The sequence below is a fragment of the Carettochelys insculpta genome, chromosome 11, assembly GCF_033958435.1.
Source record: "Carettochelys insculpta isolate YL-2023 chromosome 11, ASM3395843v1, whole genome shotgun sequence".
In the NCBI taxonomy this organism is placed as follows: domain Eukaryota; kingdom Metazoa; phylum Chordata; order Testudines; family Carettochelyidae; genus Carettochelys; species Carettochelys insculpta.
In genome coordinates, this window is record NC_134147.1 from 19066943 (window position 1) to 19094023 (window position 27081).

The 27081-nt window shown below is 48.1% G+C and overlaps 1 protein-coding gene and 1 long non-coding RNA gene across 10 annotated transcripts in view; both read left to right on the forward strand.

The window, feature by feature from the left end:
- The window catches only part of LOC142019274 (uncharacterized), a 41538-nt gene extending 32108 nt beyond the window's left edge, over window positions 1-9430 (forward strand). The window contains exon 3 of the long non-coding RNA XR_012647031.1: window positions 9352-9430. This is a non-coding gene — a long non-coding RNA (uncharacterized LOC142019274). The remainder of the gene's footprint in view (window positions 1-9351) is intronic.
- Window positions 1-27081, forward strand: part of MARK2 (microtubule affinity regulating kinase 2) — a 110595-nt gene that overhangs the window by 36899 nt on the left and 46615 nt on the right. The window lies entirely within an intron of this gene.

Here is a 27081-nt window from a genome sequence, read left to right on the forward strand (position 1 = left end):
CGTGCTGAAACAGATGCAAAAACACTCCGCTTTAAAAAACCTGTCATGTTTTTTTCCCCAGTAGTTTTCTGTAAAAAGAGCAAATATATAAAAACACAATTAAAAATATTTTTCATTGCCTAATTTGTTTTGCATTTCTTTTTTCATAAAAATGTGCTTTAAGCTTTATGGAAGGAGAGTCCTTTTTGAACAATATTGTCTTTTCTATTTTTGTTCAGAAGAGTGACACTAATCATCCTTTCAGCTGTGTTATTGCTGTTTTGTTTTGGGTTTGTACTTAATTTTTATTTTTTATACTTAATTATAGGATTGCTAACCATCCTTCTATCAGAAGGGCATAAGTTGTTCATTCAAAGTCTATTGTAATTTTTTGTTCTTTGTAAATAAGACATTTATAAAACCAAACTCTTCAACTTTTAAGCTTTATGTGCGGCAATATTTCAGTATGAAATTCCGCCACCCCAGGCCAGCATATATGTGTTCCATCAATATATTCCAAACTCAGAAGTGTTCTGTGGCCCAATTAGTTTGGGAAAAGCTGGTTCTTCTTCGCGTGATTGCTCATGTCCATTCCAAGTTGGGTGTGCGTGGGCACACTCCCAGTTGCCGGAAGCTTTTTGCCCTAGCCAGTAGCCGTAGAGTCAGTGCAGCACCTGCTGAGTGGCACGAATATAGCAACTAATATATGCACCTCCTGACCCCACCTCCACCCGCTCATTTGCTTCTACCCCCATGCCAGTTGTTGTAGCTCTTGCTTTCTCTGCTCAGTTCTTTAGTTAGTAGCCTATTGGCCGTGTCTACACTAGCCCCAAACTTCGAAATGGCCATTTTGAAGTTTACTAATGAAGCGCTCAAATGCATATTCAGCGCTTCATTAGCATGCAGGCGGCCACGGCGCTTCGAAATTGACGCGCCTCGCCACTGCGCGGCTCGTCCAGATGGGGCTCCTTTTCAAAAGGACCCCGCCTCCTTCGAAGTCCCCTTATTCCCATCAGCTCACGGGAATAAGGGGACTTTGAAGTAGGCAGGGTCCTTTCGGAAAGGAGCCCCGTCGGGGCGAGCCGCATCAATTTCAAAGTGCTGTGGTCGCCCGCATGCTAATGAAGCGCAGATTATGCATTTCAGCGCTTCATTAGTAAACTTCGAAATAGCCATTTGAGTGGCCATTTTGAAGTCGGGGGCTAGTGCAGACACGGCCCTTGTGTAAATAGTCCTTCAAGAAGTGTAAATAGTTTTAGTACTTGATAGCTGGTGTTAGTGTTTTAACTAATAGCTGCGGTTTGGCGCTGGGGAATGCCTGGCTCCCCAGGCTTTAAGGCTTGTTCAAAATGTGATAAACATATGCCCAAAAGTGACCCCCCCCCATTCAACCTGTTTCATTTGCTTGGGGGAAGGACACTTGCACAATCGCTGTCAAATTTGTAAGGCCCTGAAGCCCAGAATGTTGAAAGATGAGGCCCAACACCTTAAAGGGCTCTTAATAGAGGTGGCTCTTAAGCCTCTCGTCTCCAGCAGGAGCGGAGAGTGGAGCGTCCTCAGTGCAAAATGCACCGGCGCCGTCAACCATGGTGCTGCTTAAGGGCTCCCGGCACCGAGTGCAGGTTCAGGCACCATCTCATTCTCTACACCATAGAAGTCAATCTCTGGTGCCGATGAAGAGGAGGAGGCACAAGAGGCACCGCTCGCCGAAGTCAAAGCAGGCGGCCTGAGGTCCAGGGCTCTGGCGTGCACTGCCAAAGGGCAGGAGGTACATCCGTTGAAGCTGGTGCGGAGTGGGAGCCTGCAGGTGCTGGACTTGCCCTCAACACCAGAGGTATTTCAAGCAGCACAAAGACTTCTGCAGATGATGGTGCCGGGTCCTTCTCCATCTGTGGAGGACAGGCGCCATAGCACTGAAACGGAGCGATCGGGGCTCATGGACTTGACACCGGTGCCAACCCCTGCATTCATGTTGATGCGAGTAGTGACACCATATTTGGTACCAAGTGCTCTGGTGCTGACCCAGCAGACTGTGGGCCAGTTTCAAGTGCCCTATACTTCGGAACCGGCACTGTCCTTGGCGTGCATGATATCGGTGCCGACTCCGATGGCCCCGTCATGGTCATCTGCTTCTGAATTGGCATCGGAGTCAGACTCCTTTTGCTCGAGCTCCGGGTGGAGCAGGAGCTCGAGAAGGTCACACCATAGCTGTCACAGGCACTGTAGTCGTCGCTCGGACAATACTGGTTGGCTGCTGGCTTCGCAGGCGACTCAGCAGTGGCCCTTCTGGACCCCATGGGCATTTCACGAGGTGCAGGGTCAGGCTGTTGGAGTGCCTTTAACAGTGCCGGGGGCCCCGCCGATCCCATGCTCAGCACCATCAGTGTCACTGGGAGCCCCACCACTGGAACGAGACAGGAAGCAGCAGTTGTCGTGGAGCCACCTACGTCTACTTCTTCAGCATTGAGCTCAGCACTTTCGTTGGCGCCATTGCAGCGGGACTGGACCCCGTCAGTGTCAGTGTCAGTGCCGTCTGTAAGTGTACCTCCGGTGCCGATGGGGCAGGCACCAGCCCGGGCACTGGCACCAACTCAAGTGCCGGGAGCGGTAACAGTGCTATTTGTGCCCTCTGTGGCAGGGTTTTCTGGCCAGCCAGTGCCTATATCTGCTCCGCCTATGGTGTCCCCCAGTTTGCCCATAATTTCCATGAGGGGCCAAGTGCCTGGACTGGTCACTACTGCCCTTCCCCTCCAAATGGAGGCACAAGGGCTATCATCATCTTCCTCCCTGGATGAGGTGATGGCAGGCTCATTAGCCCCACCTGTATTGGAGGATGGCAGGACTTTTCAATAGCTCCTTAGGAGAGTGCCCAAAACTTGGAGGTGGAAGCAGAGGAGGCCCCAAGCGAGATGGTCCCTGTCATGGACGTTTCGTCCTCCGCGGGTCCCACCAGGGTGGCTCTGCTCATAATCAAAACAATTGCCACTATGGCTCAAACGGTTTGGCAGACCCCTGCTTCTGCCCTTCCTATGGCCCATAGGAATGAGAGACAGTACTTTGTCCCATCCCAGGGCAATGAACATTTGTAGCCACCCCCCCGACCTGACTCCCTGGTAGTGGATGCTGCTAACCATAGTGAGAGCCAAGGGTTCCAGGGTCCCTCCCTTAAAAATTGACCCTTGGACCTCTATGGGAGGAAGGCCTATTCAATGGGAGGGTTGCAATTAAAAATTGCTAACCAGCAGGCGCTGGTTAGCAGGTATGCTTATAATACAGTCAGCGCCCTGTCTCGGTTCTCTGAAATGGTGCCACCCGAAGCCAAACAGGACTTCACGGCTGTGGTGATAGAGAACAAACCGATTTCAAGGGTGACCCTGCAGGCGGCATTGGTTGCTGCTTACATTGCCATGTTGGGTTATGGCCTCCGGAGTGGCAATGCGCAGGTGGGGCTTGGTTGCAGGTTTCTGGCCTGCCTCATGAGGTGTCCACCAGACGATCCAGGACCTCCCGTTTGATGGCCCTACCCTATTTTCCAGACAAGACAGATTAAAGCCTGCATAGTCTGAAAGACTCTAGGGCCACCCTCCGCTTCTTGGGCTTTCATATACCTGCCAACCAACAGAGGCATTTTAACCCCTGTCCTCAGCAAAGACGATTTCTGCAGCCACAAAGGGACGGCAGTAGGAGGCGGAACAGGACGGGCAGACGCCGTTGAGACCAACAACCTCAAGGCCTCCAAAAGGTCCCACAGGGACCCAAGCCTCAGTTTTGATGGCACAGTCGGGAACATTGAGTTGATCTCACCCACTCCAGCATCCCCACTATTTTTGTTTCGCCTATCCCCCATGCCATTGATTTTATATTACCTGTGGGGCCTGGTACAGGAGGGCTTGTCCCTCTCCTCGGTTAGGGTGCACTTAGCTGCTATCTCAGCCTTTCAGCTGGGTCATGGAACATCTTCTGTGTTCTCAGGTCCCATAATCAAAACATTTCTGAAAGGTTTAGAGAGAATCAAGAACCAGGTTCGGGCACCACTGCCCCCGTGGGATCTCAGTTTGGTGTTAGCCAAGCGTATGGGGGCCCCCATTGAACCTCTGGCTAGCTACTCCCTGCTGTCTGAGTTACAAAACAGCATGTTTGGTGGCAGTCACCTCAGCCAGGAGGGTATCTGAGTTGAGGGCACTTTCAGTGGACCCCTTGTGCACAGTGTTTCACAAGGATAAGGTTAGGCTGAGACCTCACCCCACGTTTTTCCCTAAGGTGGTCTCTGCGTTTCATGTTAACCAAGACATTTCCCTACCGGTGTTTTACCCAAAGCCCCATGCCTCCCCGAGAGGAGCAGTGTTCACACACCTTGGATGTTAGAAGGGTAATGACCTTTTATGTGGATAGGACTAAGCCCTTTAGAGGAATGCAGCAACGCTTTGTGGCAGTTGCTGAGAGGATTAAAGGCCTTCCAGTCTCTTCCCAGTGGATTTCCTCCTGGGTAGTTACATGCATCAAGGAGTGTTACAAGCTTGTGGGGGTTCCTCCCCCTCCGGTTAGAGCACACTGCACGAGAGCGCAAGTATCGTCTGTGGTGTATTTGGTGCAGGTGCCTATCCACGACAGCTGTAGGGCAGCCACCTGGTCCTCAGTTCATATGTTTACAGCAAATTATGCTTTGTTGCAGCATGCACAGGAAGACGCTGCAGTGGGCAGGGCTGTCCTGCAGTCCGTTCGGGGCTCTGACCCCACCTCCTAGGCACTGGCTTGTATTCACCCAACTTGGAATGGACATGAGCAATCACTAGAGGAAGAAAAGACCATTACCTGTTCTGTAACTGTTGTTTTTCGAGGTGTGTTGCTCATGTCCATTCCAAAACCCTCTCGCCTTCCCCACTCTGAGTATCTGGCAAGAAGCAACTGATTCAGACAGGTGCAGGGAGGACGGTGTATACATTGGTTGCCATTCCAGGGAGCGCCACACCAAGCCTATGGCTACTGGCTGGGCAAAAAGCTTCCGGTGACTGGACGTGCACCTGCGCGCACCCAACTTAGAATGGACATGAGCAACACATCTCGAAGAATACCAGTTACAGAGCAGGTAACTGTCTTTTTAGGTGAATGGGTTGAGAGCTACCTCAGTACAGTGGATAGGGAAGGTAAGTAGGATGCTTTATTTTGTACCTCAGTTTCCCTGGCTGTTCATACATACTTTCTGTTATGAAGCACATGGAGTTTTCTAGATGAAGTAAAAGTTAATTTTTACAAGTAATAGGCATAGGTAGTTCCAAGGATCGTGGTTTTTTATATGGCCCATGATAGGGCCTGGATAAAATAACTCAAGGCTGGTCATATAACACCTCTGTGGTTCTAGCAGTTGCATCTTAAGTCTAGTCAGTTCATTCCAGACAATACTGGGTGAGAGTTTATCTGTATAGTGGAAATGCTGTAATGCAGTCCTCTTCAAAGCCTTTGTTTCCCTTTTGAACAGAGTGGGAGGGAAAGTTAAATCAATGCAAAGGTTGGGAAGAGGTTGTTGCATAAATCGGGATTTTTGCTTTGCTCACACTTTGGAAGACACACACAGCTAACACTCTAACAGGAGAGGAGCTCGGCATGCAGGGTGAATCAACAGATTCCAGACTGTTATTTCCACCTAATCTGTCCTTCCTGCAGGTAAACTTTCCTCTGAGGAGCATTCTTTACTCTGCAGCTGGCTTATGGGCAGGGTCTGTCTCATGTTGCTTATCCTAGAATGGGAACCACGGGCCATGTAGAGCAGTGGTTCTCAACCTTTTCCAGATGGGGACCCATTTTGACAATAAAGGAAGACCTGTTGACCCAAGGCAATTCAAAAATGGGAAGGGGAGGGGAGGAGAGACAGAGCTGTAAGTAGCTAATTTTACACTTGAGGCAAAAATATAATATTGTGCCCACTCGTGTACCCCTCATGTTTATATATTCATAATAATTATTTCATAGAAAATAAAATAACACTAAATTTACTGTGGTTACTCAGAGTTGTGGTGGTGGAAAGACACTCATGCCCAAACTGCTCCCCCCAACCTCCCGGATTAAACCCCACACTCAGGGCTAGGAGCGTCACAGTCAGGGGCTGGAGGGGGCTAGGGGAGCCACATGCAGGCACTGAGAGTCACTCGGGCTGAAGGCTAGGGGAGTCACACTCAGGCTGCAGGGGGCTAGGAGTCACTCACAGGCTGGAGGGAGCTGGGGGGTGAGGCACAGGGACCCCAATGGCTGGGAAGTCAGCTGGGGTGTGGAACTCTGTCTGGCAGCGCCAGCCACGGGAACCCCAGCCAGTAGAGGGGGGAACCCCCATCCCTGCAGCTGGAAGCCAGCTGGGGCAGAGCCACAGGAACTCTGGCCAGGACTTGGGGGGGGGGTACCCCAGCCCCTACAGCTGGAAGCCAGCCTGCGGGAACCCTGCTGTGGTCAGGGGGGACCCCATCTTCTGCAGAGGCTGGAAGCCAGGGAGCTGATCGGCTCTGCCCTCTCTCTGAACTTGGGACTCAGGCCCGCACCTTACCTGAGCTGGGCACTGTTCCTAAGGTGTGCAGTTCTCTGTTCTGCAGCTGAAATGGTTCTCAGTGTGATTGGCTTAACTGCCTGATGTCTGTTAATCAAATTAAGAACCACTTCAGGAGTGTGAATGGCTTCTTAATAGCCACCTGTGGAGCCACCCAGCAACCCTTTTGAAATGTAATTGCAACCCATGTTTGGGTCCGGACCCATAGGTTGGGAAACCCTGATGTAGAGGCTATATGCCAGGCCATCTGAACGTGAATCTCTGGATTTTAAGGGTAGAAGGGACTGTGAGATCTAATCAGATCTCCCAGTATAACCAGAGGTGGAAAAAGTTACTTGAGTAAAAATGCAGCTACCGGGGGGGGGGGGCGGGGCGTGTACTTAAGTACACGCTATGGTGCTCCTCTGGAAAATTACTTGAGGAAAAAGTACATATGCATGTGGACACCCCCCCCCTTTTTACTCAAGTAACTTTTTAGGTACTTTCCCCACCTCTGTATAACACAAGGATGAGATCATCCAGTTACACCTTCAGAGAGCCCAGTAATACGGTGAATTGACAAGATTTGGCCAGAGCACTGGACTTGGAGATGGGGGCCTGTCTTCTATTTCCAATTCTGCCATTGACTTGCCACGTGACCATGGACAAGTCATTTTGCTTCCCTTTCCTCCTCTACTACAGCAGTGTCTGTTTGGATTGTTAACACTTAAAGATGGGTCTTTGCTCACGAAAGCTTATGCTCATACATTTCTGTTAGTCTATAAGGTGCCACAGGACCACTCGTTGCTTTTGCAGATCCAGACTAACACAGCTACCCCTCTGATACAAGACGTGTTGTGTCTCACTATGTCTGAGCAGTGCCTGGACAGAAGGAATACAGGATTCTAACGTAATTGTGGGTGACGTACACTAATACAGACAAGACCTGCTCCTTTGGGATGATACAAATAGGAGTCTATGGGCAAGATTTCAAATGAGGTTGGGGGTAGGTTTAAACCAGTGTATTCTGTGTTTAAAATCTGGTATGGCTATAAAATTCTGGACTTGATCATGTTGAAAACGCAACGGTTAGCTACAGCCATATTTTCTAATGGCCAGAGGAGTCCAGTGTGCTCTAATACCACTACCTTGCCAAATAATAGCAACTGTGGGATGGCTTTGGGATACTCCCTTTGCAGAAGCTTTTCACACCAGGAGCAGACAAACCCCCAGCTACAGTTGAACCGACTTTGGCCTTAGCCACATCAGTGACTAAATTCTTGTTTAGCCACTTCCCCATGTTCATGTTTACTGGCCCTGCTGTGTATATTCCACTCTGCAAATGTCACTTGTCTATATCAAAAGTCTCTATCGCTGTGAAAAATCAGGGAATTGGTTCCAGTTCTCAGTTCTGGTTGAAATAGGTTTAGTTTAGTTTATGCTTAGTATGGTCATTGTAGCTTCACAGAGAAGTTATGCTGTCTCTGGTGGATACATGTCCCCAACCAACAGGTGGATTAAGACAGTCTTAAACTGTGTATCACAAAACATCCCCACTGGGTTTCTAAGTGTGTTATTCCCTGTGCATGTCTTATGGGTCTAAATCCACTTCAGTGGCATCTTGTTCTCTACTCTTGATCACGATGGAAGAGTTCTGCCTGGTTTCCCCATAGTATTCTAAGGGTCTTTAAAATCTGTTGCTCCTGTGTGAATTTTCCCACTGAATGTAGGTGGGTTAGTGGTTACATAGGGAGGACCTCAGACTCAAGGCTCCTGGGTTCCATCCTTTGCCTAAGAAGGAAATGGCCTCTGCTTCAAGAAAGGGTCATTATATCTTCTCGTCTGATCTCCTATGAGCCACAGACCAGAGAATTTTCACCCAGGTGCTCTTACATTGAGCCAAGTAACCTGTGTCTGAATAATGTATCTTACAGGCTACGTCTACACTAGGTCCAAACTTCGAAATGGCCACGCAAATGGCCATTTCGAAGTTTACTAATGAAGCGCTGAAATGCATACTCAGCGCTTCATTAGCATGTGGGCGGCCGCGGCACTTCGAAGTTGATACGCCTCACCGCCGCGCGGCTCCTTTTCGAAAGGATCCCACCTACTTCGAAGTCCCCTTATTCCCATGAGCTGATGGGAATAAGGGGACTTCGAAGTAGGCGGGATCCTTTCGAAAAGGAGCCCCGTGGGGACGAGCCGTGCGGCGGCGAGGCACATCAATTTCGAAGTGCCGCGGCCGCCCGCATGCTAATGAAGCGCTGACTATGCATTTCAGCGCTTCATTAGTAAACTTCGAAATGGCCATTTGCGTGGCCATTTCGAAGTTTGGGGCTAGTGTAGACACGGCCACAGACAGGCATCTGGTCTGGGTTTAAAGACATCAAGAGATGGAGAATGCAGCCCTTCCCTTGAGAGCTAGTTCCAATGAATGACTTCCATGGCAAAAAAACTTGTGGAGTATTTCTAATTTGAATTCATATGGTTTTAACTTCCTGTCAGAGCAAGAGAGTTGGGCAGGGAGTCAGGACTCCTGGGTTCTATTTCCAGGTGTGTGAGAAAAGTGTGGGATAGTGGATTAGAACCAGGGATGGGGAAAAGGAGGACTGAGACTCAGGGCTCTCAGATTTCATTCGCAGTTTTGCTGTTGCCTCAGTGTCTGATGTGAAGCAAGTCTGTCCTGTTGTCTCTCTCTGACCCAGTTGAAACATTTGTAACATGGCCATGACATTCATCAGGGATGCTGAGGCCGAATTAATAAAGAACTCCTTGTAACAATGATAGACTTGGGAAGGTTCTGTTGTGCAGTATGAATTGTGGGGCTTAAGCACTGATTGTTTGCAAATCTGTTTTACTAGAAAACAGTGTCAGTATTTTAAACTCTTCATCTGGAAAATCTGCCAGAGGAACTGCCTGAGAGACATTCTTCAGTGATATGTAAGTGCCAAAATGGCCCTTTATTTTTGTATTTCTCATTTGGATGCTGTGTAATCCCATAGTGTGAGATATGATAGGTAACAGTAATACCACAAGGCTGGACCATGGAGAACTTAACTCCAGTTTTAAACTGGTCTGGGCATAACAGTCTGACACAGAATATATATATATATAGGATAGTGAATGATTGGTTGTATAGTCCACAGTCCCAAGGGGACAGAGGGATAACCATGTTAGCCTGTATTCTATCAAAACAAAAAAGCAGTCATGTAGCACTTTAAAGACTAACAAAATAATTTATTAGCTGATGAGCTTTTGTGGGACAGACCCACTTCTTCAGATCAACATGACTGCTGTTTTGTTTTGATAGTCTCCAGGGGAGATATTTTGGAGGTTACCAGAAAAATCCTTTTGAAGCTGTTGTTGCAGGCAGCACACCCATAGTAGAGTAGGAGATGTCCAGAGACTGCAAACGCAAATCAAAATCAGTGATAGCATTAGTGCATTAGGCACCTGTGGATCTCCAAGCTCAAATTTGCTTATACGTCCCTGGCAAGAGCTCTGCATTTGGACTTAAACTCGTACAAGTGGACTTTAAGAACTGGGAGACTGAGTTCTAAGTTCTGAAGGGGAGAGTTCATTTTGTAGTCCTGTGCTGCCCCATACACCCGCCACGTGTGGTGAACAGGTCATTGCAGTGTGGTGATTCTGGCTCTGGAAATGGGGCTTCTCCTAGAGCCGCACACGAGTGCTGTCCACACGTGCCCCATGCCTGGTGGGATAAATGTGTGGTGGCTCCAGCTGCTCCTTCGGCCCCGGTGGCAGACCCGGTGGCCCTAGCTGCTCCTCTGGCTCCAGCCCTGCTGGGCCTGTCTGCTCCTCCAGCCCCAGCCATTCCAGCAGCTCTGGTGGTTCTCAGCCACTCCTCTGACCCTGACTGCCACACCAGCTGCAGCCTTCGTGGCTCCTCTGGCCCTGATCCCAGCAGCAGCTCCGGCCACAGCGGCTCCTCTGGCCCAGGTGGCTCCAGCTGCAGCGGCGGCTCTGGTAAGTCGTCAGCATTAATTTAGAAAGTGGGGCTGGGGGAGCCTGGCTCTGGGGAAGGGGGAGGGCTTGTATTTGGGGAGGGGGGCTGGGGGAGCCTGGCTGTGGCGATTATAGTAAGAAGACAACCACAAGTGTGGCGATCTTTCAGTTCCTGTTGGCCACCACTGTTGTCCCTTTTGTTCGACTATGGAACACTTTGCACACGTAGACAAATGAGGTCCCATAGCATGCCTGAGGAGTGGCGGAATTGGTATTGTATAGCAGGGCAAAGGGTTGCGAGTTAGTGGTGGAGTCAGCAATAGAATCTAGGAGCTCACTATAACCACCAGGCAGTGCTCCCTCCTGTTACCATAATGAGGTAGATTTCTCAGAGTTCTAACGCTGGACTCTAAAGCCATATATGTACAAGTTGAACGTCTCTGATCCGGCAGCATCTGTGGTTTGACATGATTTTAGTTAGCCAGATGTCCACTTACGGTGGGTGTGGCCAAGTTTCCTGCCATCCCATAAAATTTGTCTACAGGCACCAGTCCTGGCTCTCAGCGTTCTGTGGTGTTCTTTAGCTCTAATTTACCTAAATGTCTTCTAAGAGCCCAGTAAGCCGTGGAAGTGTTGGTAATGCTGCTAGACAATACTGATCTCCTGTAGTTTGGCAAATTCTCTGGGTAAGTGCCAGTCAGGTTCCAATGGTGCCACACTGGAGGGGTTCAATCTTTAATAGAAGCACTTTGTCCATAAAGGTTTTTTTCTGGTAAAGCTTATGCTGCCCTCCTGGGTGTAACCAGCATGACCAAATGCTGCTCCCTCCCACCCCACCCCCCAAAAATAAATAAATAAAACCTAAATCAGTAGCTGTTACTGTTAAGTGCGTCCAATTTTGCAGGCATTAACTTGGAACTGATTTCCTTGGCCCCACAGTTCGTCTGATTGGCCTTATTTTGGGCTTCAAAAGGTGTTGCTACTGTCCCATGTATCTGTGGAACTATTCCTCTCGTCATGGCCTTCAGATTAGGAATCGTGGCTCCTGTGTCTATTGACCTTAGCTTTGCTTATCTGGGTATGTGGGACAGACGTGTGTGGGGTATTACCTTTTGGGCCAATTTCTGCTGGTGGAAGAGAAAAGCTTTTGAGTTATAAAGCCCTGAAGAAGAACTCAGTGCAGAACTCTGTGCAACTTGAAAGCTCATCTCTCTCCTGCTGACTAGATTTAGCAGAAGTCAGTCCAGTAAAACTTATTACCTCAGCCCCCTCTTCTGTTTTAATATGCTGTGAGCAATATGGCTGCAACACCACTGCAAACAACTTGGGCAGGGCAGTCTGTCTGCATTCTCTTCCTTCCTCCCCCGTGGTTTTTCAAGGTGTGAGTCTAAAGCTCTGTGTATGGGGCTGTTTTTAATTAACCTAATATTAGTATAGATTTTTTTTGTTTAAAAAAAATTAATGGAGTGTTCAAATACAGAGGGTTTATTTTATAGACCTACATAAATATTTTACCATTTCCAGGGCACTGGAATCTGGTCTGAACCTTGTTAATCCCTTGCTGATGGAATGAAAAGAAGAAATAAAAGATACAAAAAATCTGACGCAAAGGCTTTAGAAGAGTGCATCTGTTTTGAGGCAACGCCAGCTGTCAGCAAGCAAAACTGACTAGAATCATGCTCTCCAGTGTGCCAACAGACAGGGCCCTCATCATTTTCACTTCTCTCTCTCTCTGTCCCCCCCACCCCACTCTCCTGTTGGTCTCCCTCACCTGGTGTCTTTTGGCCCCACTACATAGAGACTAGGGATGGTGTTTGGTCCTGCCAAGAGGGCAGGGGACTGGACTCAATGACCTGCCGAGGTCCCTTCCAGCTCTAGGAGATGTGAGTGAAGCGAAATATAATGAGATTGCAAATGGTCTGTGGGGACTGCAGAGAATTGTGCCTTACCTTTAATGAAGAATAAGCCAGGAGGAGGAAAAAAGAACGAGAGGTAGAAGGTAGCTTTTCTTGAGTAAGCTTGACACCTTCCCCTAGAAAGAGAGCAAGAGACATATGTACTGCAGAAGAACATAACCTGAATGCTGTGAGGAATGCTGTTTAGCTATTTCGGGAACGCATAATACACCCAGTTTGGAAAAAAGCGAAGTGTAGCTGGTGTTATCACATTTTTTTTTCTTTCCTCTCCTTCAGGCCTCTATTCTTCATGGAGGTTGCTCCACCCGATGGTGGGTCTGTGTCCTGTTCTAGTATTTCAGGTCTGTGCTGCCTTCTCTCCCATCCATGAAGTTTTTCTTGCAAACCTGGCTCTAGGGTTGTCTCCTTGCTTTGGCAGACGCTGATTTAAAAGTAGGAGAGGAAATGGTGTTACTGCATTACCGTTCTGCTGCTTTACCTGTCTGAATCTCAAGGGGCCAGCTGAAAGCCTGGTTAGTGCAAGAAGTGCATGGTCCATGTGGATTCTGTAGCCAGCTGTGGGGATAATGGATTATTCTTGGACATGCCTGTCACAATAAATCAAATCTGCCACAGCGCATAGTAACAATGGGCAGTTTTGTTGCTTGACATGCTCCCAACAAGGGTTTCCCGGGACTGTCTCTATGGCTCAGTGCTGCAGGCATTTTACTGCAGCTGCCCATTCAAGGTAGTAGAAGCAAAGCTTTCCCTGGTGTCTGTTTTAAATATTCCCCCCAACTCCATTTCTTCTTGCTCTCAGAAGCTAGGATTGTTTTTTGGGTTTCCATGGGGAAAGGGCCATAAGCTTTCATGGGTGAAGACCCACTTCATCAGATGCATCTGGCGAAGTGGGTCTTTGCTCACAAAAGCTTATGCTCCAAAAAATCTGTTAGTCTATAAGGTGCCACAGGACTTCTCATTGTTTTTGGGGATACAGCCTAACATGGCTACCTTGCTGATATTTGTTTAATGATTAGAGAGAGACTGAAAGTTAGGACACTTGGGTTCTATTCTCTGTGAATTCCCCTTTTTTCCCCTGTTTGTGAAATGGGCAGGATAACACTCTTTTTCAGACAGATTTCATAAGGTACTGCATGATCCTTTATGGAGAACACTGAGTCGTTAGTTCTTGTTGTCATTGCAGGATTTTACATGAGAGCGCTTCAAAATAAAGTGGAGTCACCTGTGAAAATGTCTCAACTTGGGAGTGGGGTAATAAACAGGGTCTCTGCTGTAATAGCTACAATGTTAAAGTAGTTGTTGCTAACAGAGCCTGGTAACACTAAACATCTCTAGTGCCTTTTACTGGAGGCCTTTCCAAGTTTTTGGTGGGGTGATCCTCTCCTCAATCTGTAAGATGGAGGGAACAGAAGAACACAGGAGAGTGCCTTGCTCAAGGCCATCCAGAAGTCCTATTTGTAGTCCTTGTGCATTTTTTACTACCTATGCTCCCCAGTGTTAAGAGCTGAGCACTTAGAACCAAGCACTGTTACTAAAGGCGGTGGTTCTTCAGTGCTATTGTCAACAGGATAGACTACTGACCAGCCTGTTGGCTAGCTGGGTTGAATGTGCATATCTGGAAGAAGCTAAGCTATTTATGATTTCATTGACTTTGAGGCACCTGATGATTAGCCCTTATGGTAAAAAAGGAATAAACAGCTGTGCTCTTTGCAGTAGTAAACAATGGTTAGAGCGCTTGCTGCCCTCCAAAAGTAGTCCTTGCATCAGAGTTTGAAATGTGGCTATAACCGAGTGTTAAGCTAGCATCAAACTATCCACTAACCTTTTCTGGGCTGGACTGATTGCCTTCTGCCGCTTGGAGGGTATCTGTTCATTTCATTGAGCTGTCAAGCTGTGTGTTCTACGGAGGTATGGTGCCAGCTTTTTGAGTTTTAAAAGGAGAGAATTGACATTAGGGAGTTTTCAAAGGCAAGTCTTGAGGTGTTTAGCTCTCATCCAGGATTCTTCCTCTTCCACAAATTGTGTAAACCTGATCTCATCCTGAGTATGACTACCGTTATTCCTGTTGCTCGGATAGCACTGCCAAGCTGTGGAGCCTTCATGATTCACTCATCGGCCTGAGGAAACAGTTGGAATTGGAATTGGGATATAGGAATTTGTCTGCTAGGCCTGCGTTTAGACCATGTCTCTCTCCAAAGGAACCCCAGAGTTTGGGTGATTTGGGGCAGTGTAGATTCTTTCTTTTCTTGCACTTGGAGCTGCTGTTGAACTAGGTGTACTTGGATTATAAACTTTGTAGCCAAGTGGCAGCCTTTTTGTTATATTTGCATAAGCGCCTAAGACAGTGGGTCTCCATAATACCAATAATGAAAGTAGTATGGTGCTTGAAATCTCTCCAGCTGGCTGCTTCCTACCTTCCACAACAAACATCAGTTCCTGGTCCTGGCCACTCTACATGAATTTCCTCCAGTCTCCTTCTGGTCTCCTTTTCTTTTTCCCACATCAAGGTGCCCCTTCATTCTGCCAGCATCTCATACCTAGCCCCTCAGTCATATCCTCCTCACTCACACTCACTTTGCCATACTGTCTTCATTGCTGCACCTGGTTAGTGCTGCTTAGTCTTAACATGACAGGCATCCTCCCCTTCAGCTCCATCCTGTGCACTGGTGGGTCAGGGAGGCCTGGAGCAATGGAGACAATATGAGAGATGCTTCTTGGCCTGTTCAGACCCACCAGCTGCTAGCATCATCTGGGTGGTGGGGATGTAAAATCCTGTTTAAGTAGTTAACTTGTTAAATGTTAGGGTTAACTGATTAAAGTAGGGGTGAGGGGGTGGATTTCCTCAGCTGCGGACAGGGGATGCACGAGCCAAGCTGGAGCAATATCCATCCGCAGTGGCCCTGCCCATCTGGGCTGGAGCCACCTTCCCAGCTGCCCCACCTCCCAGCCTGACAGGGGCTGCTTCGGCCAGGCTGGAGCACCCCTGCCTGAACTGCTGCAGGCGGAGGATGTGCTAATCATGCAGGAGGGCTGTCTCTCTCCTCCCCTCCAACCTGCACTCTTCCCCTTGCGCGCGCACGCACGCACCCACCCACCCACCCACCCACCTGTGGCAGCCCCACAGGGCTGGAACATCCCCCTGGCAGGCTGGGGAGGGGTGGGCTGCTCCAGCCTCTACCAGCTAATCGTAAGCAGCACCCTCATCTATTTAGGGGATGCTTATGAGTAACTGGTTAAATGTTAACATCCCTACTGGGCACCTCTCACCTAATCGATTTCCTACCATTTTGGGCATCTCAGATATTGCTGGCTCCTTGTGATTGCCTGTTCCTGCTTTCAGTATGTAATAGGTTATCTCCTGAGAACTAAAATCGCTTCGTCTAACCTGTTACTTGGGCTCAATGCAGGAGTGACTGGATGAAATTCTTTGGCCTGTGCTAAACAGGAAGTCGCTCTACATGATCTTAATGGTCCCTTTGGGATTTAAACTCTACAGAATACTTACTATCAGTTGGTATGCTCACGTGAGATCTTCGGGGGATCATGTGCAGAGAGACCTGCAGGGTAACTGCCTCGTGTCCTGCTTGCACAGTTGACACCCTGTGTTTTGTACAGTATTGGAGTGCAGGGAAGGCCTAATGGCTAAGGAGTTGGGAGATCAGGATTCAGTTCCTTGATCAGGTACTGACCCCTTGGTTAGTTACTTAATCTTAGTCCCTCAGTTTCCCTGTTATAAAACTAAATTAATTACTGTACTGCCCGAGTGCCTAGACCCTTGGAAGTATTTCACTGTTTCTCTGTGGCATCAAGAATAATGCATTGAAGATTGTCAGATTCTGCGTCCATGGGGCCATAGAATTACTGTAATAGATGTTCCTTTCTTTGCAAGCTGGGGTTGACATTTAATCTGAAACAGACATGGCGCAAAGTGGACTTGTATACTTCTGGACACCCATGCCACTGTGAAATCTCTGCCCATTTTATTTCACCAGTAACCGTGACTTGTAATCCTGTCTCCCAGTTGGCAAAGGATATGTGCCTACTGTTTTTATTAGTTCCCCTAACCCCCACTGATCCATTTCTCATCCACCCACAGGTTGAACCTCTCTAATCTGGAACTCTCTCGTATGGCAACATCTGCAATCCAGCATGATTTTAGTTAGCTGGACGACCACTTACCATGGGCGTGGCCAAGTTTCCTGTAGTCCCATAAAGTTTGTTTACAGGCACCAGTCCTGGCTGTCAGTGTTCTGTACCATTATTTAGCTGTAATTTACCCCAAATGTCTTCTAAGAGTCCAGTAGACAGTGGAAGTGTTAGTGATGTGCAAAACCAGGGGTCAGCAACCTTTCCGAGGCAGTGCCAGATATGACCATTTAACCTCTGTGTACGGTCTGAGTCCCAGTGATGCTTTTTAAAGTCACTAATAGTCCTACTTACAGCAGCTTAGTTAATAAAGATGCAGACTTGTGTGGTGGTTGGTAGCGTTAGCTAGTCTTTTGTTAATCCACAGGCAGCATGGTGGTTTGGGGGAGCTGAGCTCCTGCCTCACTTGCTGATGAAAATTGGCTCACATGCCACTTTTGGCATGTGTGTACCGAGTGTTGCTGACCCCCGTGCTAGACAATATTGACCTCCCATAGCCTAGCAAATTCTCTTGTTCAACACCGGTCAGGTCCCAACGGTACCGGACAAGAGAGGTTCAACCTGTAGTGTGTTTTGTCTTCTAGATTGGAAGCTCTTTGGAAGTGGCCTATATATCAGTTTCCCTGTTTGTGCAGCAACTGGCACAGGGCCTCTATCTTGGGTGAAGTTTGTAGATGCTACTGGAAGTTGGAGGTGGTTGGTGCTTACAACTGAAAGCTATATTGGGATTTAGGCTGAGGCTTTTGTTAAAGCAGGTTGCCTCTCCCACAGCTTCAGAACAAATGGAATTGTACCTTGAATATTGTGCTTCTCATATTTCAAAGTACCCGCATGTGTGTTGTAGAGTTGCGTTGGGAGTAGAGACAATGACAGCTGTCCCAGGAGATGATTTTTTTAGGCCATTCTCCTAGAAATAATTACACTAGAATCTCTAGATCCTACTGTACAACATGCAAGGCTATTCCTCACTTTTGATTATTTCTGCATAATACAGCTGGTCTGTAAAAGTGGTTTCCCAGCAAAGGTTTCTTCCACATGCAGTTATTCTCTTCTCAGAGTATTTTCTCCTTTTTATTTTAGCAAGTGATTATGATTGAGGCATAAACTCTGTGCCCTGCTCCTGCCGGAAGTACAGTAATGCCTTTATTGCTTTTATTATCTCTCCCTGGACATGTGCACAGAGCAAGGGAATGTGATGCAATAAGGAGGTAGATCCTTTTTGCAGTAACCAGCTTGGCAGGGGAAGGGAACAGCAGCGCAAGGGGATTGGAACCTTAGTCCTGGGGGTTATTAATTAGTGGCAGGGTTCTCCCACTAGCCAAGCAACCTCAAGCAGCACCCCTTATACCCTCAGGTTTGGAAAGGTTAGTGCAGGGGTACATAAAGTGGGAGTGGGGTGTGAAATTTCACAGGGGGTGCAGCATAATCAGCTGCTGGGTCTCAGGCTCATCCAGCTCCTTAAAATGTTGAAATATGTTCCTGTTTTTAAGTATGGGTATTCACATTTATATATTGATTAATTACATTTTTTACCTTCTACAGAGTTATTTTCATACACATGCCAGAAAGGTTTTATTCATATGAACACAACCGGAATTTCCATAGTTTTAGATTACATTAGACAGGTTGGTGGGGGGGGGGGGGGGCGGCTCTGCTAACTGCAGGGACAAAAAGTGGGGCCTGATGGAAAAGCTTTGCTCACTCCTGGGTTAATGCATACCTAGTGAAGCTGTAATGAGGCTCCTTGCCATTTCCTGGCAGTCTCTGTTTGGGAGGCGGGACTGTGTGTCTCTCTTATCTTGCTCTCACATGCTCAGTTGTGGTAGGGACTGGACTGAAACTAGTAGAGATTTTTCTGCTGGGGGCCCACTTGTCATTCCTACCTAGCTAGATTTGATCAGGCAGCTTCACCTCTGAGCTCCTTGACGTGATGTCTTAATTGCCGAGTTAACATGGGTGATGGGCACTGGAATCTGAGCTCCCATGGTAACCTCATTTGCTTGAGAACCATGCTACAAAGCCCTACCTTGGTGATTCTGTTCTCAGTGGTCCTGCACGTCTCCTCTCAGGCATGGGAAGTAAGGGGGCAGGGGAAGAGATGCAGCCACATCCCCATGCTTTGCACCCAACATTGCTTCATGCCAGGAGCCCGACCACCTGCCCAGCTGCTGCCACAATGCAAGATCCTGGATACTTGCCACCAGGCTCTCCTCCTGGTCATGGGCTGGGGCTCTACAGCTGCCCTCAGCTGTGGACCCAGCTTGGGAAGAGTTGTGGGAAAGACACTGGAGAGTGATCAGCAGTTGAGTGCCTTAGTCTGCAGCCTCACTGCAAAGCGGACAGCTTACCAGCCTGAGTGGAAGCCTCACTTGGATTTTAGCCTGTGGGCCAGGATGGGTTGGCCAGGCCCGTTTGAAAGCACCATTAAGCCTGGATGAGAGGGATTTCCGTGGAGACAGGGTGCTGGGAGTGGGAGGAACCCCTGAGCAAAAGCCCAAGTTAACTCTGTAATGAAGAGAGATCCTGAGCTAATCTCTCCGCTGGAGTGACTGATGCTATGTTGTGTTACTGTGGTAACAGACCTGTGGCAGGTTACCCTGCACTGTTCCACTGCCTGTTCAAGCATCAGCCCCAGATTTCCTGACAAAGAGAAGATAATCTGCAACACCCCATGGAGAGTGCGGTGACTCTTGCATTGGAGCATTGGTGTCTAATTCAGCCTCCAGGGAAGCCATGTCATGGCCTGGCCTCCTTGCTGTGCCGTACTGGTGAGGGAACAGCTCGGAGAGCAAGCGCGAGAGCTATGCGAGTTGGACGTTTCTGAGCTTTGCGCTCTTGCAGTCGCTGTGTGTAATCTTCCCCAGGGTGCTAGTCAGGGCAACTGCACTTGTCCTACTGCGAGGACTCAGATTGCAAGTGGCATAACCAGATCGCTTTAGAGCAGGGCATGGTAACCTGACTCTCGGAAATGTCCTCCCTCCACCCCAAAACTGAACCCAGGCAGAGGAGCGTTGGCTTCATGCCATGACTCTGGTCCTGATCTCTGCCCTGTTTTTGTCTTTATTTGTATTCTGGTAGCACCTGTGAGCCCAGCTGTCAACCAGGACCCCATTGTGCTAGGCTTTTTGTAGAGAAGAGAGAACTCTGACCTGCACCTGAGAGCTCACCATGTGCTTAAATGTCGGTTTCCTATGCTGAATCGTCATCCTTACAGGCTGGCCCGTTGGGGGCCTCAGGCCCTTTAAATTGCTACAGGAGCACTGAGGGTGAGAGCTGGGGGAGGGGGGGAGTTTCGCCATGGTACAGGGGGTGCTGAGGGCTGGCTGACCTGGCCCTGCCTCTTCTGGGGTGTGAAGCAGCACCTCCATGCCTTGCCCAGAGGCCTGTTGAGGTTGTCAGCCCCTCTGCATCCCTATAACAGTCTCTTTGTCCTGGAATGCATGTGAAACGAAGGTTTATTCATAAGAGGTAAGTTGTGGTGCACTCAGCGTGTTTTCAGTTTGATGCAGTCTTCTGTGCAGACACTCTTAATTTCATTTAAGAATGGCTCTTTTGCATTAGCTTGAGGGTTAGATTTTCCAGAGTGTCTAAGTGCCATCCTCAGAAGTGCAGTGGAGGTCTTTGGGAGGTCCCAGCTTTTGGCAGGATGCAGGCTCGTAGGCCAGTTCTGTGCTTCTGGAAATGTTTATCCTGAATCTGCTTGCAGTCATCTTAAACTAAAGCACCACAATCCACTTTTAGACCTGCATTGGAGTATCCACGAGAGACTTTTACTGGTTTAATGCAATACGTTTTAGGGCATGTCTGTACTTGCCGTTTAAAGCACAAATAGTCCTTTTTTGTACAAAAACCATAAGAGCACCTACATTTGCCACTGGCTTGTTGTGGTGAAATTTTTGCAGTGATGTGCATGTGAAGACATGTTCTTCCTGTTTCCACAGGTTTTAGCCTCCAGCGAGTATCCCACAGAGCTCAGGTTGACCACTCTGGCCAGCAGCTCGGCTACCTAATAAACTGACTTCTGCCCCTCCTCCTATAATGCTCCAGGAACTTTGAAACTCCCCATCTCCCTTTCTGTTTTCTTGCCAAGTGCTCACTAATCTGTCCAGACAGGGCCACCACTAGATGTTTTGGTGACTTATGCAGCCCTGGGGTGGGGTAAGGAGTGGGTGTCTGCGCTCAGGGCTGCAGGGTCAGGCTCACCCCCACGTTCACCAGCAGTAATGGGAAGTGAACCAGCCTGGCCCCAGCCTACTCCACTCCCCCTGCTCCCAGTTTGGGGGAAAGGGTAGAACCACTTCCCACACTTGCTGGCAGGGAGAAGCAGAGCAGCATGTCTGGGAGCTGGGGCAACAGAGTGGGCTGGGGCCAGGTCGCACTGCTTTCCCCTAGTGCTAGTGCCAGGCCCTCACTAGCCCCTGAGCTGTCATTTAGGGCAGAGGGTGTGGAGGAAAGGGTGGAATGGGAGTGGGGAGGAGTTGGGGGGAGCTTATGGGAAGGAGTGGGATAGGCGGGATGGGGTGTGTGTGGATAGGTGTCCTGGGCCCTGCTACCCCTCTAGGGATAGCCTTGCTTTGCAGTCTTTGACACATATGGCTGAGGGATGGGGTTGCCCACCAGAGCCAGCGCTACCCCTGTAGTGTAGGGCACCACAGAATCACAATTTGTTGTCCAAAATTTCATGGTGCCCTATGTGGCTGCATATTTTGCATATTGATAGGCGTGGCTAGGTGGCAGTGACTGGTCTTCAAAATGGAGAGACCTTCACTGTGGGATAGCTACCCTCAGTGCATGGCTCTCCTTGGGGATGGATATGCTGCAAATATGAAGACCATTTGACACCTGTGGAAGTGAGTGAGAACACAGACCGATGCTTGTCTTTCACCAGTTCTCTATTGCAGGTGAAACTGACTGCATAAAAACTCCAAGTGTCAACATAGCCTTAATGATCACGTTGGGCTACAGTTTCTTGCATAAACCAGCACTGCGTTGATGTTCACTTTGTGAATATTGGAGGAATATGTGCAATTTTCCAGGCAGCGGTTCTGTCAGTCTAGTGGAGAAAGCAGTGGGACGTGACTGAGTTCTGTTCCCAGCTCTATCACAGGTTGATGGGGGACTTTGGGCAATCCCACTGCCTCTCTGTGCCTCGCTTACTCCACCTGTAAAGTGCCGTAACAGTATTAACTCTGTAAAGTGCTGTGAGACCCTAAATGAAATTTGGAAGTAGGAGCAAGAAAGCCAGAGTGGACAGGTGTGAAATAAGGTGCCCCAAACAGAACTTTCCTCCTAGGCCCTGTTGGGCAGCAGTTGGTTTATGTTCTGAAACATGAGGGTTTATATCAGCCTGCAATTTTTTTGTACTCTAATATGGCTATGGTGTCTCATTATCCATTTAATAACAAATCCTTTTTTTTTAAGTTTAGGACTCATCCAAGGCATTTGTATGCCTAAAAAGGGGGCACCAAGTTGAAATCCAGTCAGTATAAGATGTCTCCAAGTGCAGTAATTGCCCCCTTCTTCTTGTCAGTTTTCGTGTTTCTCTCCAGTTACCTTTTCCTACTCAACTGCCTCCCCACAAACCAAGTCTCTTATTACCATTGGGAAGACAAGCCCCAAGGGAAACGGCTAGCTAGCTCCAGCTAATGGTGAAGCAGGCCCTTTGCAAGTTGAGTAAAATGCGCAAAGTCAACAAAAGTAACAAGAGGTCCTGTGGCACCTTATAGACTAACAGACAACGAAGCGGGTCTTTGTCCACGAAAGCTTCTGCTCCAAAATATCTGTTAGTTTAAAAGTGCCACAGGACTTCTTGTTGTTTTTGAAGATACAGACTAACTGGGCTGTCTCTCTGATACTTGTCAACAAAAGTAGTCATCTTATTTATAGCTAAAAGTAGGGCAAACATTTCCAAGTGTACAGGTTGATTCTCTCTAGTCCAGCACCCTGGGGACCTGACTGATGCTGAACGAGAGAATTTGCTGGAACACCAGCGGGCAGTATTGTGTAGTGGCATTAGCAACACTACTTCTGCTTAATGGGTTTTTAAAAGGCATTTAGGGAGTAAACGACAGCTAAATAACAGCACAGAACGCAGAGAGCCAGGAGTGGTGTTTATAAACAAACTTTATGGGACTCCAGGAAACTTGGCCACACTTGTGATAAGTGGTCATCTGGCTAACTAAAATCATGCCAGGTTACGTTTTTACGGATGGTGTCAGATGAGAGTGCCAGACTAGAGGTTCACCCTTTCGTAGCGTCAAGTTGCTAAGGTCCCTTAAAGCGTGAAGATGAAATCCAGGGCTAGATAAGATGCTTTAATGCAGAATTCCCTATTCAACAAATTATGTGCATGAAGGTTATCTCCTGAATTAGCTGATCACATCACCAAATGCTGCCTTGCATCCAGGTGTGTTCCTTATGTTTTACATCTAGCATGGGCAGTGTATTCCATTTTGGGGTTGGGCTTTCAGATGAAAACAGGGTATGGGAGGTTTCTGGAGCACCTGCATGCATCATCTCAGACTCAACATCCTGCTGGCAGCTGAAAGAGAATGGTTTACAAAGCTCTCTGTGCTTGTTATTGCCAGATAGGCTTGCTCAGTCCTAATGAGACTGAGTTAACCCTTGTCTGGATGTGGGCCACATTTTAACAGATGCTTCTCCTGCTGCTCAGGATTGCTAGTCCCCTTCACTATTGGGAGGGAGTAAAAACATCCCTGTGGTAATTATTGCAGTTGATGATTTCTAAAAGCAAGATTAGGAATGTTTCGTTTTCTTGAATAGGAAGTACATTATGTGGTGTACCTACCACCTATCCAGGTTTCCACCATGTATGTCTAAGACCACCAGTGAACCACACTTAACTGAGGAAACTAACGTCCCTGAGGTGTTCGCTTAAAGCATATTTGCACAGGTGTCTGAGGCCTGATCTACACTAAGGATCAACATCAGTTGCAGATACGCAGTTCTAGCCATGCCATTACTGTAGCTGGAAACGATGTATCAGGATCAACTTTGTTCCCTGGTTTAGCTCAGGGCTTTTTGGTCTTGCACCAACACCCCTTACTCAAAATGCATCGACAGCTGAGCCCAGAGAGAGCGATTTTTGTCACGTCTTCACATGCGGCAAAATCGATCCCTAGAAGGTTGATTGTGGTGCATCAGCACCCCCCATTCCCCATGAATATAGACATGCGCTGAGAGGAATGCAAAGCCATGGATAATCTTAACGCAGCCATACTTTGAAAGCCGATAGGCACTGTTAAATCAAGTCTGACCTACTGTTTTTCACAGGCTGAAGAGTTTTCTCCCACCTACTTTACTGAGCCCAGTAGATTAAGTTAGGCTGGAGCATTTTTCAGAAAGACATCCAGCATGGATATGAGACAGAGATTCCACCACTTCCTTTGGGATCTTTTCAGTGGTCAGTCACCACACTCTTTAAAGGTGCTTTATTTCTAATTTAAATAGGTCTCACTTGAGCTTCCTGCCACTGGTTCGCATTTTACCTTTTACACCCTTTTGTACCCAGTACTTGCATACTGTGATCATCACTTCTCAATCTGTGGGATAAAGAGCTCAGGTCTGAGTTTAGACCTCTCCTGTAAGGCTTTTATCTTCCACTCTCAAATTACTGTTTCACTTTTTTCCTGCAGCCGCTCTAATTTTTCAATGTCTATTTAAATTTAGACACTGGCTGTGTACGGTCTCACCAGTGGTGCATACAGAGGTTAAATCACCACTCTGTTCCTACTGACTGCTTCCCCTGTCGTACATCCAAGGGTCACACTCATTCTTTTTTCCACAGCATCACACTGGGAGCTGTCACTGAGTGTTCTGAGATGATGTAGTTGAGTGGATTTTGATGTCAGAGAGTCTGACCTTGAATGAATCAGAGGCCCACAGTAAAGTGGCATCTGGAGAAATGTGGTGTCTGGGGCTGGGTTCTGTGCTGGCATTTGGGTTCTGCCTCTGCTTTAAACACCCAATTTTGGAAGAAAAATCCGTAGCTGTGAAGAATTCTGGAAGCGGAGGAGATCATAAGAGGAGATTGCAACTGGGAAGAGTCTGTTGGGGCTTCTCCTGGGAGTCTCAAGTCACATCTCCTGGGAACCTTTAAAACATGCTTGAGACCTTTAAAACTAGAGTGTAAAGCCTTGGCGCTGCACTGAAGGAGCAGCTGTAGACTAGATGAGGCCCTGAGAATCTCATCCAAATGGGGTGGGGGAGGCAGCCAGCTGGTTCACACTGGTTTCAGTAGATCCTGCAAAACAGTTGATATGACTAAACTCTGTGTCCCAACTGTCTGTGATCCAGCCTGCACTTTGGCTGGCCAAGGGAAAATTCTCTTCTTCAATTTGATGATAGGTTTAAAAAAGAAGAATAAATAATGTAATGCCGTGAATGGACTCAGACTTGGATTTTGGCAGAGATGGCCCCTCTCACTGTGGATCATCTAGCACACATTTCTTCTATCCTTTCAAGCACTCTGCTGACTGTCAGCATGAGCGCCTATTTCTCTGCAGTTCTGGCCACCTGGAATGACCTTCTCCAATTTCTTTGCTTCCTCAACCAGGCTTCTTAATTGGAATTCATTTGCAAATTTGACACCTTTAACCTAGGCCTTAACAGACATTGAAACTATCTTATGAATTACAAAGGCGATTTCCCCACCTTTGATATTTGCAGGAATGGGACACATCCTACTTAATCTCCTTCATCAGCTGGTCCTGTTTTTTGTTCCTCCCACCCCTCCCTGTTGTACAAGCCCTGGATTCTGTTTTTTCTACTTAGTCTGAAGAAGTGGATTTTACCTGATAAAATGCTCACAACCTAATTCATTTGTTAGGCTATAAGGTGCTATAGGACTGCTTGTTATTTGCCAACTGGAATGCTCTCTCTTGGTGATCACTCGATGATAAGTAGGACATCATCTTGTCACTCTCTTATTTGTGCGACTGTTGATGGCTGATCAGCCTGTTTCTGGAGCTGCAGGTCTTAACCACGGAAGGAGTGGGTGTTGGTAGCTGTTGGAGGGGCGCAGGGCAATTTTTTGCTGCTCTTTTCTTCTTCTCCGCCTCAGCAGGAACTTTTTGTTCTCTGGGTCTTGTTTGCTTTCCCTCTGCTACTGAAGTTGCACTAGTGTGTTTGTTATAGTTACGGGTTGTGTGCAGACTTCCAGCGTATTCCTAGAGGAAATAACCAGTGGTAGAAATTGGAGAGTTTGCAATGCATATGTTTTGGGTGTCACTTCCAAGGATGGGCACAGGAATGATGGCCCAGTGTTTAAGGCCCTGTCTTGGAACTTGGGAAACCCAGGTTCAAGTCACTGCTTTGACACAGAGTCACTGTGTGATCTTGGACCTAGTCACTCAAGCCCCTAAATGACTTGAGTGCTTTGGGAAAATTTCACAAAATATTACAGGTTGCACCTCCCTGGTCCAGCACCTTTGGCCCCTGAGCAGTCCCAGATAAGGTATTTTGCCCGTCCAGGGAAGGTTAATGCCCTCAGGGCTCTCCTGCTGACTCCCCAGCTGCTGTGGGTGCCTGGCTGGCTCCCCAACTCTGTGGCTCACTGCAGCTCCCCAGCCCCACAGCTTCCCAACCCATGGTTTTCTGGCTGATTGCCCTGCTGGCTGCCTGCTGACACTCCGCTGCTCCCCAGCCACGGAGTCCCGCTACTCACTGCAGGCTCTCCAGCCACCGGGGCCCACTGTCTTTTGCTCCCCAGCTTCCCTCTTCCTCCAGGGCCTGGACAAGGGCTCCAGCAGGGGCTCTACCCTCCCCACCAACGTTCCATCCAGCAGCAGGGCCGTGGGGGCTCCAGCTGTGGTCTGGGCCAGGCTGCTGGCCACTGCTATGGCCCCAGCCCCTGCCCCACTGATGCAGGTCCTGCTCCAGCCCTAGGACTCTCTGGTCCTGCAACATCCATTGTCATGCCTGGCCACAGATGTTGCTGAATGAGAGAATACTGGATTTAAGAGGGTGAACCTGTATTATCAAAAGTGACTCAGGCACTTAAGAGGGGCTTAGTCAGCGAGAAACTCCTAGACCATGAGCACACTGGCACAAAACTTCGAAATGGCCATGCAAATAGACATTTTGAAGATTACTAATGATGCACTGAATTGAGTATTCAGCGCCTCATTAGCATTAAGACGCTTCCGGCCGCAGCGCTTCAAAAGTGATGCTTTCGAACATGCTGGGCATGGCTACATGTGGGTCCTTTTTGAAAGGGCCCCGCACATTTCAAAATCCCCATATTCCTCTTGGCTGAGGGGAATAAGGGGATTTTGAAATGTGCAGGGTCCTTTCGAAAAGGGCCTCCATGTAGCCATGCAGAGCCACGCACGTTCAAAAGCGGCGCTTTCAAAGTGTCACGGCTGGGAAGTGTCCTAATGCTAATGAGGTGCTGAATATTCAATTCAGCGCCTCATTAGTAATCTTCAAAACGGTCATTTGCATGGCCATTTTGAAGTTTTGTGCTAGTGTAGACACAGCCCTAGTGTTTGAATCATTTTGAAAATGGGACTTACATGGTTTTGGAAATTTTGTCCTACATGC